This window comes from Echiichthys vipera, assembly GCF_963691815.1.
Source record: "Echiichthys vipera genome assembly, chromosome: 6".
Lineage (NCBI taxonomy): Eukaryota > Metazoa > Chordata > Actinopteri > Perciformes > Trachinidae > Echiichthys > Echiichthys vipera.
The window spans coordinates 4,199,677-4,217,293 of NC_139831.1; the positions used below are offsets into that span (position 1 = coordinate 4,199,677).

A 17,617-nucleotide genomic window follows, 5' to 3' on the forward strand; every position below is an offset into this window, starting at 1 on the left:
TTTTTTTTACTGAATGTATATATGTGCGGGGGTGCAATGGTGTTTCCTGGAGCTTTTATTTCCCTCCATCATCACAGAAGTTTTTCTGTCCGACCCATTTGATATTGATATTCACTGCTTTCCCAATTTCGCGTCTTGATGCACACATTCACGCATCGTTATTGTCTTCGGTCTGAGACTGCTGCAGTGCAGGAAGTCAGTTGATGTTTCATTTATTTCTTTGGTCTCCCTTCCCTGTATGTGTGTTTCCTCCACATCTGCTGCCGACTTGCTGCACACATGGCGCAGTTGGCCCCTGGGGCACACTGAGTACAGCTTACTGTAACAGGCTGATGATTTGTAACGCAGGCTGAACTGCTGTGGCCAAAGGGGCATTCCATGTTCCAGTGAGTGCAACCTGCTTACCAAGTGTTAAAACAGGTCTTTGCCATGTGGTGACGCGCCTTGACTGGACGCCGCAGTGACTCTTATCTCAACATGCTGAGTACACATTTCCCACCTGAAGGAGGGGAAAGATAATCAAAGCAGAATCTAATCTTCTGTAATTTCATTCCAGCATGCAGGCATGTGAAAGATTCTCTAATTGCTTGTGCTGCAACGACTCCCCCCAGACGTGAGATTATCATAACGGAGTAATGACTTTTGAAGGAATATTTACTTGTTGTTATGTATGAATATGCAGATGGTCCAGTGGAAGGTGGAAGGACCTCTGTGCTCTTCACGCAGCAGAGATGCTGACGGGTAATTTGTCCGTAGGGGGCCTTTAAAACAAAGCACTAAATACGTAAAGCCCCTGAAAACTTCATTTCATATCTAAAGTGTTCACCATAGGGATACATATTCACAATGAAAGAAATTGAAATTTAAGTCAAGAAAAAGAAACATCCTCCAGTATTAATATTTATTAAGAGTTTAACAGTCCAAAACAACAAGTCCTTCAACCCATACGAACACATAGGTTGTTTGTTCTTACCCTCTTATAAGACCCACTGGAGCGTTAGCAGAAGTTTAGCATGTCCTCATACATAAATGTAAACTTGTGGTTAACGTTGTGAAAGGTCGTAATTCGGTTAGGTTTAAGCTACAAAACCACTTGGTTAGGTTTAGGAAAATATCATTTTTGGGGATAAGTTAAGATAAGTGTGTTAGTTATGTTACTTAACGTACATACGTAAGTAAATGATGTAGTTACGTATGTGACATTGAACCTTACGGAACTATGTAATGTGCATAACATGACTTACAAATTAACTAACGTCAGAGTAGTTCAAATAACATTCAAACAGGTTCTTAAGGTTGAACTGCCTACAGGAGAATGACTGGTTTGCTTTACCCACAACTATGGAAACCCGTTGGAATATGTCTGGAACACTGTAGCTGTCCCTTTTAAAGTCCCTTATTTGCTCTTTATACTAAGTCACCTCACTTCCTCCTTTGCTCCTGTCACAATAACAATGACCATTAGAGTTCACTGCCTAACATTAACATAAATATGGGTCTTCCACTGAACAAACGTGAAGCCAAATATCCTGAATACGAGTGCCACCATGTTGTAATTTTGGAGCCAGAGCATGTGCCATGTTTTCTTTCTGAGGATGGCGAAGGCATGATCCTCCCTCCTCTGTCTGTGATTGTCTTACCCTACCCAAACCGAACCATTCCAACCAACGAAGGCAACAAGTACGAGCCAATCAGAGAAAAAGCAGGGCAGGTCGTGCCTCCACCATCTTTTTTTGTGCGCAGTAGTCAGCGAGCCGTGGAGCCCCGTCTTTAAAGTCCCGTCCAATCGACAGCATAACAATTCACCCCGTTTTTATGGCATCAAATCAAAATCAAAACAGACATTTCACTGTGATAAAACTGCCTAAAATAACAGAAACCATCTTTGGGAAAAAAATGATTTGACATTTGCTTTTTTAGTTTGGTCAATGTCCTATCCGCTAACATGAAGGGGGCGGGACTTATGACCTACACTGCAGCCAGACACTAGGGGACAATCCGGATGTTTGGCTTCCCTTTTAGGGCGCTGTGGAGTCGTCCATCAGATTTTATTCAGACACACACACACACACACACACACACACACACACACACACACACACACCCTGCTTGACTGCCTGCTCTCCATTACACGGGTTAATGTTGCATGTTCATGCAGTCATTGTGATGGTGGATCTGAGGTGGTGTCGCAGTTATCTCTACAGTGCAGCAGGTAAAGATGTTAGAGATCTAGCTTTCGTGGTTTCATTGGTGTCAAACGTAGACACAAACTCACCTCATTTCTCATTCATTTACGCTCTGACACAGACACTCCCCTTCTCCTTAGAGTTGTTTACTGCAGGACTTCTGCTGTGTACTTACTTGTAAATCTATAATACGGTAAGATTTATGGATGAAGCTGACTGTGTGATGTTGTCAGCCACAACAGTGTGCTGCCTACTTCCTTTTTCTCCGATGTTTACATTTTCACAGGCTGATTGCTCCTCTTCAGTTTGTCCAGTGTGGGCTTTATGATCAAATAAATCTTACACAATAATAAAGGCAGGAATTGTTTGTAGTATAGTTATAAAAACATACAGTTGAATATGCTTTAAAAGGGAAGTAATGTCAATTCTGTGTACCCCAAATTATCCTTTAAAGGCCCACAACAGTGGTTTTGCATATCTTATCCAATTTACTCAAAACATTTATACTTTGCATGACAGCATTAGAAATGTGTGAGGGGTTACACAACAAAGAACCTGCATATAGATTTGTATATAATACAGAAATGAATTGAAACCAGTAGTAACCAGAAATGGTGGAAAGAATACATCCAAAAGTATAAAATGATAAAGCCTGAATTTAAAAAAATGTCATGCTTCTTAGTGAAAGACCTGCAAACACACTGATATGTTGGCAGCTGGTCTGTTTTCTGTTTGTCTGTGTCAAGTACAGTAGCTGTGTGTGTGTGTGTGTGCGTGTGCGTGTGCGTGTGTGTGCGTGTGCGTGTGCGTGTGCGTGTGTGTGTGTGTGTGTGTGTGTGTGTGTGTGCTTGTGTGTGTTTGTGTGTGGTTCACTGGTGGTGGTGGTGGTGGGGGGGGGGTTATGTTAGTGCAGGTTCCCACCACCAGGCTCGTACAAAAGCTCCTCGTCAATAAAGACGAGTCAAATCCGCTGAACTGTGCATAAAAGAAATTTCACACATGAGGAAAACCAGGCAGTTTGTGCCGAGGCCTTCACCTTAAGCCGAGTATTTCTTTCACGTCTTGGGGAGCAATATTTTTTTTGTTTTCTTCTTAAGGAGTAATGAGTTTTCAGTGGATTAGCTGTGGGCTATTATCTCACTCTCTCTCTCTCTCTCCCTTTCTGTGTGTGTGTGTGTGTGTGTGTGTGTGTGTGTGTGTGTGTGCTCTGAGGAGAAACTAACACTCCATCTGCTCCCATCTAGGCCGTGGTTTGTCTGTTTTATACAGTGCAGAGTGAGGTCATCGTGCGTGGTACCATGAAAGACCCCTCTCTGTAATCCTCGACCCTTTCAGCCTTTGAAATGCAAGTCACGAATCAGAATGTCCCAAAGTTTTTCACGTCAAGGACCCCCAGAAGATGAATGGCTTATCTGAGGAGAGTGTTGAAAGTCTACATTGAGATATAAGAAAAAACCTGCTTGTTTCAGCTGGTACACCACTAACCTCATGGATTTAAGTGTAACTGCAGGCAAATGTATTTCCTGTGATGCAGGCTAGTTACTACGTATATGTTTTAGGTTGGCTTTTTCCATGCAGTGCGAGTATGGTCGCAAGTAAATCCCACTTCATGTGACCACACACACCCGCGATCATGGGTGTGGTGCAACACATCTCATATGATATGTCATGAAAAGTTATGTACAACAATTTGTATGATATCATACAAAATATGAAGTTCCATTCAACGCCATTAAACAGCTGCGAGTAGGTGGCTGTGATGGTTTAGTTTAGGCGCCAAAACTACTTGGTTAAGGTTAAAACAAGATTGTTTGGCTTAGTAATTGTGGTTCAAAGACATCGGTCCCCTGGGGGAAAGCTTTGTGTTTTGGGACCCATCCATCACCCCAACCCTCATCCCTAGCACTCCTGTTATACATTCCCTTTCCTTTACCTCTATTTCCTTTTATGCTCCAATCGTTATTTCTACATGTGGATTACAAACAAATGTAGGTGCATTACTTTTCCTACTTAAATGTGTGAACAATGAATGAGAACAACCTGTGTGGTGAAATAAAAAAATTAAAATATTCAGCAAAATCAGTGTATTTAAATATTATATTACATTTTATATACCACGTTAACAGTTTCCTTGCAAGGTCTAAGTACATCCAAAACTAGCAGTGCTAACTAGTGTTAGCATGCAACTGTCTGGCTGACATGTCCGCAGTAATCTTACCAAGGTAGTTCACCAACAAGCCCTACAAGTTGCGACTCAGTCACCAAGCTTCTTGGAACACCTATTTGGTGCACCACTTTTTGGTGTGAACCGGATATTATATACCCTTTCGTTCAAGATTGAGCAGGTCAATCTAAGACTCTTACCTTCAATGCAGCTGTTGGTTTCTATTCATTTGATTAAAGAAGAACAACTCCTAAATTAAGGACTCCAATATTTATGTTCCATAGACAATTAATGGGAGACGGACTTGGTAGACCCACAGAATGTTGGATTTATTTGATTTGTATACCTAAATGAGCTTTATTCTATTGTATCCTCAGTTCTGAAACAGAAACTTTACTCATATACTCAGTGTAATCTATAACATATTTCTAGTACATTGTCTACGGCGCAGCTCAACACTTGATACTTGATGACGAGTATGAATGTTTTTCGGGGGCTGGAACATGGAGGCTTCACACACATCTTGAACTTGGCAGCACAGAAAAACTATACAGTCAGCGAAGTTTCAGGTTTAGTGTCAACAATTCGCTATCCAACCAATTGTCCCCTCTTCTGTTCTTGAGTTATGACATTGAATAATGGACAGAAACATTAAGATTTCACAGTTAAGTTGACCACTGACCTCCAAGATCCATACTGTTCACCCTTGAGTCCATGTGGACAAGATATTCCCTCCAGGGGTTGCTGAGATATCATATTCACAAGAATTGGCCAGATGGACAGACAGACAGACAGACAACCAAAAAACATACAGCAAATCTACTGGCATACTAATCCACTTCAGTAAACACCTCAAAGCCCCTGGTACACCCCTACATGTATGTTTTGGTATAGGAATTTCACTTAATTGCCAGCACAGTTATACCCAACTTAACCCTGAGCTGAGGTCGGATCAGTCAGAATCAAAGTGACAATGGGCGAATAACTCTACATCTATGACAAGTAAAATGGTCTGCACGAATGTAAAATATAGTATAGTATAGTAATATAATGCAGATAAAGGTTTGAAGCATGCACAAACACCTGTCTGGTTCTTTAATGTGTAGTGAATGAAATTAAACCCAATAGAACCACTGCTGGAGTCCCTGAACTGCTGACCCGGGCTTATCAGTGATATGTAGGGAGCAAAGTAAGGACGAATGAGGAATTGATTCAGTCTGCTGGGCAGTTGGAGCAATGTGTTTGCTTGTCAGTGTGTGTAGGAATCTTATTGCAAGAACAGGAAACCGTGCCGGAGGAGAGGGGGGGGATTTATTGCAGGTGACATCATCAAAAATGCTTGTAAATAGTAGTCAGCCTTCTCACCTCTTTCTATCGCTGAGGCTGCAACTCCAGCTCCCCCCTCGTCCTCCTCCTCCTCCTCCTCCTCCTCCTTCTTCTTCCACCTCCTCTGGCATCTCTGTTCTCAGCCCCGGCAGGAGAGGAGGAGGAGGAGAACGAGGTGTAGGAGGAGATGAAAAGTGACAAATTGATCTTTAAAACTGGGTGTTATATCATCAGCGGTTGACGCCAGAGGTTGTAAAGTCGCGCTGCACTCTGGGCACGGGAGAAGCTGTAATCTCGTTTAATGGGAGATGTTTTTGCCTCTGCCTCTCAGTTTCTCTGTTTCTCCTCTTTCCTCCCTTACTTCTATTATTCCTTCAATCATCATTTTATTCTCAACCCTTTATCCATCTAACACCCCTACCTCCTCATTTTAACCTTCTTCGTATGCCACCTCCTAATCACTCCCCTCCCACCCTGAGCAGCTCCTTAACCCTCCATGCTTTTACTCCACCACTCTCTCGACAGTTCCCCGATTACAGTAAATCAAAAGGGCGAGGCAAGGAAACCTCAATCAGGGGAAACTGTGTGTGTCTATGGGGTTCAGTGTTACATTGTGTGTGTGTGTGTGTGTGTGTGTGTGTGTGTGAGTGTGAGTGTGAGTGTGTGTGTGTGAGAGAGAGAGAGAGAGAGAGAGAGAGAGAGAGAGAGAGAGAAGGAGAGAGAAGCAAAGTGTCTGACAATAGAGCACCTTGGGAGGACCTTGATTTAGCTGGCATTTAGGTGTGTGTGTGTGTGTGTGTGTGTGTGTGTGTGTGTGTGTGTGTGTGTGTGTGTGTGTGTGTGTGTGTGTGTGTGTGTGTGTGTGTGTGTGTGTGTGCGTGTGCGTGTGCATGCTCAAATAAGACGAAGCCAGACATGATGCTGACACAAACACATAGAAAAACACAAAATTGGAGAGCAACACACCAACACTGTGAACGCTGACACACAGCACCAGGATATAAACATCCAATTGAACCCCTCTGACATACTGACAAAGCCAAGCAATCGCACGTGCATACACACGCACACACACACACACACACACACAATCTCTAAGAAGACAAACTTCTGTGAGTCAACAGAAGAAACACTGGATAATAACAGTGTATGCCCTGCAGACAAATAGAGCAGGATACATACACACATTGAATGGGCGTTATCAGTTGCTCATCACTACCATATATCAGTGGGCACGGCCCTACTATACTTCCTAGTTGCCTTAGTTGGCCGTTATCATTTATTATAATGGTAAGATGTATCACCCGACAGCGTCGCTCAAAGCAGTTTAACCCTGCCGCTGTATGATGATGTAGTAAAAGACCAAAATGTCCTCATAAGGAGGAAGGTTTGGGTGGTGGTCCAGTCAAACACACACAGGACTGTAACACAGGAGACCTGAGTTTGCGCCCCATGTGAAATGGTGATGTTTTAAATTCACTATCTTACAATACATGCTGTAGTGTTTTAACCCAAACCACTATCTTTTCCTAACCCTAACCATGTAGTTAGTGTTGCAACCTAAGCAAGTCACGACTGCTTTGTTTGAATTCGCAACACGTTTCCCTGACCAATAAAAGGTTTCACCAAGGGGTCCTAACGGGGCCGTTTACAGGCTGATGTCAACTGATAACAACCATTTAATGGAGTGATAACGTCCAAAGCAGGTGGATACACACACACACACGAGTCAGGGATTTTAAAAAAGTCACGCTGCTGCTTTCCACAGTTTTTGTGCAAACAGTGTGGAAGCAGTTTTATTTTGGTACTAAAAACTATGCGTTCAAGAATCTTTTGAAAGAATGAAAGAATTGGTTGATCATATATTATTTTAAATATAGTAATAATAATAATAATAATAATAGTAAGTATTGCTGCCTATGTACATATTTTGAGCAAAATTGCTGCAGAGGTGAACACAGTTAGTCCGTCCGACAAGGACAAGAGGTTTTAACCTTTATTTATTCAGCCCAGGTTTGAGCACAGATGCCTCTTTCAATGGCACTGAGCAGCTTCACTGGATGGAGGTTGAGTGTGTTGCTCAAGGGCACCTGGACTGTGCCGATGAAGGTCACAGAACTGAAGCGAGGACTATCAGTTACAAGCCGTTTCTCTTACTTCGAGGCCGCAGCTGCTCTTTTGAATGGGTTTCCATAATGGAGAGCAGACACATCTGGATTTAGGGTAATATTACCGGAGCAATAAACATAATTTATGTACACACATACAGCACAGCAGTGCCATATGCTAAAATAATGTGGGTGTACTGCCTAATATTGATCGTGTAACTGTGAAAATACCGTATGAGGCAATTCCCTGTGCTCTGGTTGTGTGGTCACACTGGAGATAAAACATAATTATCCTGAAGGATTAATTAGGATTAGCTGGAGAACCCTTGAGGATATACGGCTATATGGAGAATTTTAACTCCTATGTGACCTCACAGGATATACCTGTGGGTATAGGCTGTTATTTGTTTACGTGTTCAAAGACTCATCGACCCATTTGTAGTTTTTATGTACATCATGTATGGATTCCTTTTTTGTTTTCACATAATTCACATAATGCTGATGTGCATGTACATTGCCTTTCTCAAAGGATGTACTTAAACAAACCTACATCTGTAAATGAGTGGCTTTAACATGCCCTCTCCTGCCTGTCCTCCCTCTTTGCTCATCCTTATCTCTTTCCCTTCTCATCCTCTCCATTTTTCCTCCCCTCCCTGCCTCTACCCCCTTTGCTCTGTCCACTCTCTGCTAATGAGGCTGGTATGGACTGTGGATTTTAAGAGCTAGAAGCACGGCCTCTGTCCTCCTGCTGTGGAGCAGATTCATGCACAGTCTTTGTACAGTCGCTAGAACGTTGTAGGCTTTGATTTTTAACAAAAAATAATAATATTATTAATAAAGAAATGGGATATTTATGGCAGTTCTCATCAGTGCAGCAGTGATAATCCATGTTATTCATACCCTTCAGCCCTGTAGAACAGAGTCCTTTGTGTTTCAGATATCTTGCAAATGCTGCTGTGTGCACTATACATTTCAATCAGACCACCAGTGCACGTACCACACCTATAACATGACATGTAATCTCTATGCGGCATACGCTTCCTGCTGGATATCATATAAAAGCTTTGCGCATGGGTGGGCAGTCTCAGTGAGCAATTCCAATGAGTTCCTTCACACTTAAATGGCTCTCAGTTGACTTGGCGTGTAAGAATAATGTTTTATGGCGGATATCAGCCTATTTGAACCCAATTCAGAGAAATGAGCGAAGAAGGGCGGCAATGTAATCCTGATAAATTGATGTGCAGTAATGATATCTGGCCTCTTTAAACACCGCCGCTGCACAGCACAGCGGGTTTTATCGTTCATGGTGCGGAGCCGTTTTTTGGGGGGTGGATGACAAAAAATAAATGCATTTAATGTTAACTTTTGTATGAATTTTCCAGACTGTCCGTCCCGAAAATCACCCCATAGGTCAGGGGTGTCAGACTGATCCAGTAAAGGGCCGTGTAGCTGCAGGTTTTCATTCCAACCAATCAAAAACACACCTGGTCCAACAAATCAACTGTGTGAAGACAGTTCAGGTGACTGAGTGAGTCGAGTCAGGTGTGTTCTTGCTTGGTTGGAATGAAAACCTGCAGCCACACGGCCCTTTACTGGATCAGTTTGAAACCCCTGCCATAGGTCATGGTGACGTTACATACTGAGCTACATATTTAAATCACATACCTGCAAACGTATCTGGAGTATCTTAACAAGCACTTATTTTAACCCAAACCAAAACATTTTCCTTAACCTAACCCAGTACTTTGGTTCTCTAAACCCAACCAAACTGGGACCTTTTCAGAGACTTTCAAAACTGAGTTAGAGGACTTGCTGGATCCTTATATTACTAATACATTAACAAAAATATCTTAAATTCCCGAGACAACCTCAGACTTTCAAGGTTCAGGGGTATTTTTACACAGTCAATCAGCCAACAGCCGTCAGCTAAATATGTAAAAGATCGCATATCTCATTTTAGAAAAGGCCAGTCAATTGAAACGTGGATATAAAGTTCACACTATGGTAATATGGTTAGGTAGAAATCTATTGGAAGGAGACCACGCTCAATATAATCTAACAAGGAAAGGGATAACACCTCTGAGCTGTCAAAAGCACTATAATAAAAAGAAAAATGAGTCCGCCGCCTGGTTCTACTGAAGGAGCCAATGTATAAGAAGTGTCAGTGTGATGATTGATGTATCTGTATTTTATTTGTCATCACAGTCCAGCAGCCAGAAGGTCTTCATGTCACACTGTGTGCGTTGTTTGAGTCATAAACATGGGGAAGTGACAGCGACTGACCTGCAGGGATTTTCTGAAACTGAAGTTAGACCGCCGTCTTTAGAAGCAGCCGTGTACAGAATATCTACTTTGGTAACTTATGAAGCACCCTGAGGCTCGGACAGTCAGGACTATTGCCATGAATTAAAAGGGGAAAGTGTTTTCTTTTAACCCGGGTTGGTCCTGGGACTGTTTGGGGCACACATGCTCTTTTTCAGCGGCCGTGAGATCCATGTTTAAATAAATCAAAACGATCTTAACAGAACAATTAGGGCTGGGCGTTATGGCTGCTTTCTTATGTCTGGATAAAGTGCATTTCATATCCCAATAAAGATATACTATACATCAGAATATAGCGTATTTTCTGGTAATTCAATAAGTAACAAGTACTGAGTGTTTTTTCATTGTATTAAGCACTTTAGTGCAAAATGAACATAACACTTTCTGGAACTATAGGGGGAATGTTTATATGCATACACAGATGGTGTGATGTTAAAAAACAAATCTGCAATCTTCAATTGATATAAATATATATATTAATATATATATATATATATATATATATATATATATATATATATATATATATAAAGAGCTCTTCATATATAGATAAATATTTCACACCATATTTCCTGAGAAATTTGAGTTAGCATGTGCTTGTTGTTACCAATGTAGACCAAATAACTGTATTTCAATAAGATTCCTCTGAGAGATGAATTATATTGTACGATCAGATTATTCTGTTGGCAGCTTCATCTTGCTTCCAGGCCTCTCCTGGAAATGTAGGTGGAAAAAATGTAGATTTGGGCCGAAATGTAAAGAATAATGCTACATATTTATTTTTTTTAAATGACTGTTCTGTACCTCTACACAGGCTTTAACGTCTACTTAACTGGTGAGGGGAAAATTGGACTAACCTGTGAACAGTATGCAAACACTTTATACAGTTCAGGTGTTTATATTGCACAGAGGATAAAATAAGATGGTGACCAAGACTGAGAAAATCTATTTGTAACAATGTTAAAATAGAAATAGACTAGAATAGAAAAGTCAACTTAATTATAAATATGTGTTACGGGTCCCAAGGATGAGGACCGTGGTGACAAATATGTTACCTGTAGAAGCAGGTGAAGAGCGGAGTAATAAGGACACCATGCGTCTCCGTTTTCCTCCAGAACGTGTCTTATTTAATTTTACACAAAATATTAGCCATATAAACATTACACAAGTTTTCACTACGCAATTCAGCTGGTTCTTAGTTCTTAGTCATTTACACACGATTCCACAATCTCAGTGAAATATGTTCTCTTTAGCTATTTCAGTTTCTCTAATCATCATATTTATCACATTTCTTCTCCTACACAGTTATGTTCAATAAACAGTATCAGTAAATTCATCACATGTTTGTCCAATTCAGTATATTTACTGGTAGAAATAACTATCCACAGTGTATCATGAAAATCAAGCATGTTGGAATACCCCTTTAATTGCATGTTAGCTACACAAAAGTGCTCATAGTGCTTGTGCTACACTAGCTAATAAACTCAGTCACTTTTAAGCATAACTGTAAACATTTACATTAACAAAATATATTTCAATAAAAAAGATAGAAAATATAACCCTTTGGTTTTTTTAGAGTGTACAATAGGCACAGACTCTCATTAATGAGCATTTGACCTGAATGAACTCGCCCCGTACTGGCGGGCGCTCGGGAACTTTCTCCCGTTTCTAGTGCATTTTACCTGTAAATAACTTAAGTAAACCGTCTTAAACTCTCTTGTTAACATTAGCATAGATAAAAGGCGACAACACAAACAACATTGTCCGGTTTTCACACCGTTTACCGACCTGTAGAAGCAGGTGAAGAGCTCCGCTCTTCTCTTTTTTGAAGAGCGGAGTAATAAGGACACCATGCGTCTCCGTTTTCCTCCAGAACGTGTCTGAGGTAGCAGCGGAAGGTGGGGCTCCCTTACCGTACCCCCCAAACACCTGGAGCAACCGCAAATGTTCTGCCCCACTTCTATTCAAAATAAAATGACCCCTTTCATATGGTTCTCGATATTTAAATAACATCAATGAAAATAAATACATATATTAATGAAAGTGCTCATGACATGTTATACAAAATAATATTAATGTGGCCATTCCCTCTCAGGGGTGCCACATATGCATTTACAGCACAAAACAAGATGGTGTAGTGGTTAGCACTGTTGCCTCACAGCGAGAAGGTTCCAGTTTTGCACACATCTTCTGTGAGGAGTTTGCATGTTCTCCCTGTGTCTGCGTGGGTTTTCTCCGGGTTCTCCGGTTTCCTCCCACAGTCCAAAGACGTGCAGGTGTTCGGTTCATTGATGACTCTAAATCACCCGTAGGTGTGAATGGTTGTCTGTCTCTGTTCGTCTCTATGTGCCCTGTAATAGACTGGCGTCCTGTCCAGATCGGCTTTAGCCCCCCCGCGACCCCGACAGGGACAAGCGGTTGAAGATGAATGAATGAATGAATGGATCCACATGTGGCCCAAATGTCTTAACTTTGTTAGCTGCAGACATTCTATATTTCTATCTTTTATAATAATAATAATAGAATTTGATTGACATTCTCCAATCTGTGGGGGTATTCATCCCTGCAGCATCCTGCCGTGGTTGGGCAGTCCAACAACTGCAGCGGGAATCCCCATGCGGCTGACGCAGCTGTCAATCAAATCTCTTTGTTTCCGACATGAAGTATCCTCTTTGTGAAAACTGTTACAAGAACAGGGGAGGGAATTAGAAGTATAGACACCTTAAATAGCTCAATGAACATCTGTATTTGCCACATGAAAAGCCAAAGTAACAACTGATGATGTTTGTTCATTAGGTATATTTAAAGGGATACTTTGCTGATTTAAATCCAGCTCTGTTTCATGGCAGCGTGTGCAGGTGAACAGTATTTTGAGCACCTTCACATTCTGCAGGATGCAAAAGGCTTAATATTGTGCCATACATAGTAGTTTTTCAGTATTTTTTTTGGCTGATACCTTGTTTGTAGGCTACCTTCCCCTTGTGTGAACTCGTAAGTGATTTCACGTCACTGGCTTGATGTCATGTCAGTACTAAACTGCCATCAGCATTAAAAACATGAATGCACACATGCACAGACACTAAAACCACATCCTGCTCATTCATCTGTGCAGACAAATGAGCCTTTCTGAACCTGAGCACACAGCACATGCTCTTCATGGTAATGACGTCTCTTTTTTTTTCTGATCTTGGAGGGGAGTTCAGGGAATCAAAACATTTTACCTGCATGGCTGTGGAGCTGAGAGACGCTGTGCTGCGTGAGAGCCGCTGATGCTTACTGATTCACGCTCTGACCTAGAAAGCAGTTGCATGATACTTAACTACGCTACGGTGAGAGGGACGACTGGGTGGCACATTAGCGTTATGGAGCACCCTCTTGGTTCAGTGTGTGTGTGTGTGTGTGTGTGTGTGTGTGTGTGTACATGCATACAGTGTTCAGTGTATCATCATTATTCGGCAGGAATGTCTCTGCCCTCATTTGTCTTTTTAATTGAAAATTGCAGTTGACTCTCCCTGGTGTTATTATTCTATGATACAAGTTCTTGTGGCTCTAAACGAACCATTTTCAACTGTAATGTAAAATGTTACAGCTATAAATACAAATAGTTTTGTTTTTTGTCACCCATGAATCTGAAAGTATAGTGGACCTGTGACCTTGAACACTGCTCTCAGCTGTGTATACGATCATTTTGCTGTTTTTTGTTTTTTTTTATGAATCTTTTGAAACTGAAATATCTTGGACAGTAAATGGTGTTGTATCACATCGGTGTGTTGGCAGAACACTGACAGCGCATACATTTGTTAGATCAATGCCAAGAATCTATAACAACCCCAGCTGGCATCCTTCCAGCCACATCCATCCAGCTGGGTGGGTGGGATTAAGTGAGGAAATAGCAATGTTCTTGACAAGTACGGTTCATCGGGGTTATTCTAAGGCGAGAAATTTCTATCTACCAAGTTCATTACTGCGCTCTGGTAATAACTGAGTCAGGACAGGACAAGGAACATATTCGATTTAATATCATCAATTATAATCCCAGTTTCATATTTAACATCATACCTTTATTGCTTCTTAATGAATGAAGAAGAAGAAGAAGAAGAAGAAGAAGAAGAATTACTCTATTAATCCCGCAACGGGAAATTAGATTTTTAGATTTCTCTATTATTATTATTATTCATGTTACACACACACATGCCCAAAATACACACACATGCACAGACAGGACCTATATACATGCAATTAATGGAGAGATGTGAGAGCGAGGGGGCTACCAGTGACCGGCGCCCCGAGCAGTTGGGGGTTCGGTGCCTTGCTCAACAGCACCTTGCAGTGCCCTGTAGATGAACTGGCACCTCTCCAGCCACCAGCCTAGTCACCTACGGACTGAGCCACTGTCGCCCCAAAGTAATGTCAAAGTAACTCAGACGATCCGTAATCCCTATATATTTGTGCATCAATCTGCAAAGTTTCACCAAAAACTTTTTGATATCCAGGAGAAGAAATAAAACAGTGTGAATGGTCGACCATTGCGCTGTAATATAGCAGCTAATGTACATGAGAAGCTAAGTGAAGTGCTTCCAGTGTTTCATGTGGGTATGATATGAGTCACTGTCTCAGACAAATCCTCCAGATCACCGGCACTTAGCACACCAACGTCAGCTCCTTCTGCTGTACAGTAGATCAGTGCATCAGTGCGAGTGCAGATAACTTGTTTTACGGACATGTAGCCTGTGTGCGTTATCAGATACACTGCCAGATTACTAAATCACCGTCCCGACCTGTGGCAGCAGGTCAACACATCCTCAAACCTAAACACAATGGTTGTTTAAACAAGTGGTTAACGTTTTGAAATGGTTTTGTTAGATTTAGGCCACAAAAATATTGGTTAGGTTAAGTTAAAAGTCATTGTGTGGTTAAAAATAAGTATGTTTGTTTCGTAATTTAACTTATAAGTTAACTTAAGTAAGTCAACGTTGACTTTGGCTTTCACATGGGACACGAACAGTGGTCTGCAGGGGGAAAGTTCTGTGTTTGTTTGACCCATGCTTCACCCCCACCTCCACCCTACACAGACGTCATTGCTCTTTATACTACGTCGCCTGACTTCCCCCTTTGCTCGTGTCATCGGCCGCCACAATAAATGTGAATATGGGTCATAATCATTTACTTGTAAAATCAATCTATGGGATCCTGTTTGGGGGGCAGTTTATTTTGAATTAGCATGTAGTTTTCACTATAGACCAAGGTACACAGATGGAGGGCAGATGAAAGAAGAACTGGCCAAGACAGCATGTCAAGCCAGCAGCCATCCAGAACTTTCCGCAGGGGTCAGCGGTTGTACTCTTGACGCGCATACACGCACATATTGGCAGTGGCAGGGCTGTCTGAGCTAAGGGCAGAAGGAATCAGTGATGTGTTGTGGCCTGCTGAGCCGCCTGGAGGATTCTGATGCAAAGAGACACCGCCTGCTGCTGTGACACACACACACACACACACACACACACACACACACACACACACACACACACACACACACACACACAAAGGGGTATGAAGTTATCAATGACCGCAGCAGGACTGGTAGAAACTGCAGAGTTTGTTTGCTACAAAAGTTGGGGGGTGAGAAGTTTTAAAGCACATCACAGAGTCACTGTCGTTGCTCAACAACCTTAGTAACCCCTACAGATGCAGTGGGGCAGTCTGTGCAGTCAGGCTGCAAAAGTCAACTCATCACTCTGTTCATGGTGGTGAAACATACACTATAAAACATATGCCTATCCACCGAAAAAGACGTCTAAACATAGATAAAGATGTGTTTATGCAAGCACACTCATAAACAAGACTCTGAGGCATAACCCCAACATGCAAACACACACACATATGACAGGCAGATATGGCAATGCACACAAACACTTGCTGACAACTGCAATTAAAAGTACAAAATCTATAATGTACACTTTAACATACATAACCACACTCATTCAGGTACACAACTGTGTTGCGGCACACGCGGAGCAGCACCACCACAGATGGGCTCCATCTCTACCTCTGCAGCGAGGCTCTAAGGAAATGAGTCATCTGTTTGGCCTGAATATTTGCACCTGCATGATGCGACATCACTGTTCGTCTTTAACAACAGCTGTTTAGTTGTGGTGGTAAGCACTGTTGCCTCATAGCGAGAAGGTTCCTGGTTCGAATCCCGGCTGGGGCCCTTCTGTGTGGAGTTTGCATGTTCTCCCCGTGTCTGCGTGGGTTTTCTCCGGGTTCTCCGGTTTCCTCCCACAGTCCAAAGACGTGCAGGTGTTCAGTTCATTGATGACTCTAAAATCACCCGTAGGTGTGAATGGTTGTCTGTCTCCGTTTGTCTCTGTGTGCCCTGCAATAGACTGGCGTCCTGTCCAGGGTGTACCCTGCCTCACGCCCAGTGTCAGCTGGGATCGGCTCCAGCCCCATGCGACCCAGACAGGGACAAGTGGTTGTAGATGAGTGAATGAATGATTGACACACAACATAGTTAATCAGCTCAGCCACTGAAGTGTGAAAGTTACTAAGAGGCTCCTCACCAGGGTTCTTCTCATCGAGCTACAGGGAATTAGAAAGTTGCAAAGTTTTTTTTTTTTGCTACCAAATGTTTTTTTTAAAGGCAAAGCTCAAAGTTCCTCAACATGGAAACACCAGAGCCTCTTATGCAATGGGCTATATGTCAAATGGCTTTAAACACAGCAACACCAAAGAGCTATATACATTATAGCTATGGAGAAGAAAGTAGTCAGAAGAGCGAACCAGGGGAATAAATTCAAAATGCTTTGTTGTTTCAATTTTGAACAAAATGTCTTCATTTTCATTTCATCTAAAACTGACTGAGCCAGAAATTGTAGAAATCATATGTATATATATATATATATATATATACGGCAATATATCATATAAATGATTCGCTTTAGCTTCCTGTGAGCAGTGCACGAACCATAACTTGGATGTTTCTTTAAGCTTCTACACACAAGCGCTTCCCTTTTTTTTAGATAACAACACAGTTGTTCATCTTTTGTATTGATGATTAAACCAGGGGAGTTTGCCCCCAAATAAGCCTTTAAAGTGCTCCAACTTCTACTATCTAAGCAGGGAATGGACTGGACTTTTACTTTCGACACCATAGATGCCTGAAATAAAACAAAACACGAGTCTAAATAACTAGAAAATGTATTTAAAAAGTACAGATTTTCATTTAGGATCACGTGGCAAAAGCCTAGTTTTGCTAAAAATGAACTGAATTGAATGAACTTGAGACGTCAGCCTGTTTATATAGAGGAAAAAGGTATGTTTAAAGCATACAAAAGTTATATTATATATATTATATTATAACAACAATAATTCAAACTCTGCCGTTGTAGCTGAATATATAAAGAAACCTCTGTTGCCTTAAATAACCTCTGTGACGTCTTCCCTTCTTAGATAACCATTAATTTTCCACTTGGCTCTCTGATGCAACACGCTGGGCTTCTCTGCCCAGT

At 41.7% G+C, this 17,617-nt stretch overlaps 1 protein-coding gene across 1 annotated transcript in view; it reads left to right on the forward strand.

Moving 5' to 3' along the window:
* The window catches only part of cplx1 (complexin 1), a 60,349-nt gene that overhangs the window by 1,254 nt on the left and 41,478 nt on the right, over positions 1–17,617 (forward strand). The gene's annotated exons all lie outside the window — the stretch shown is intronic.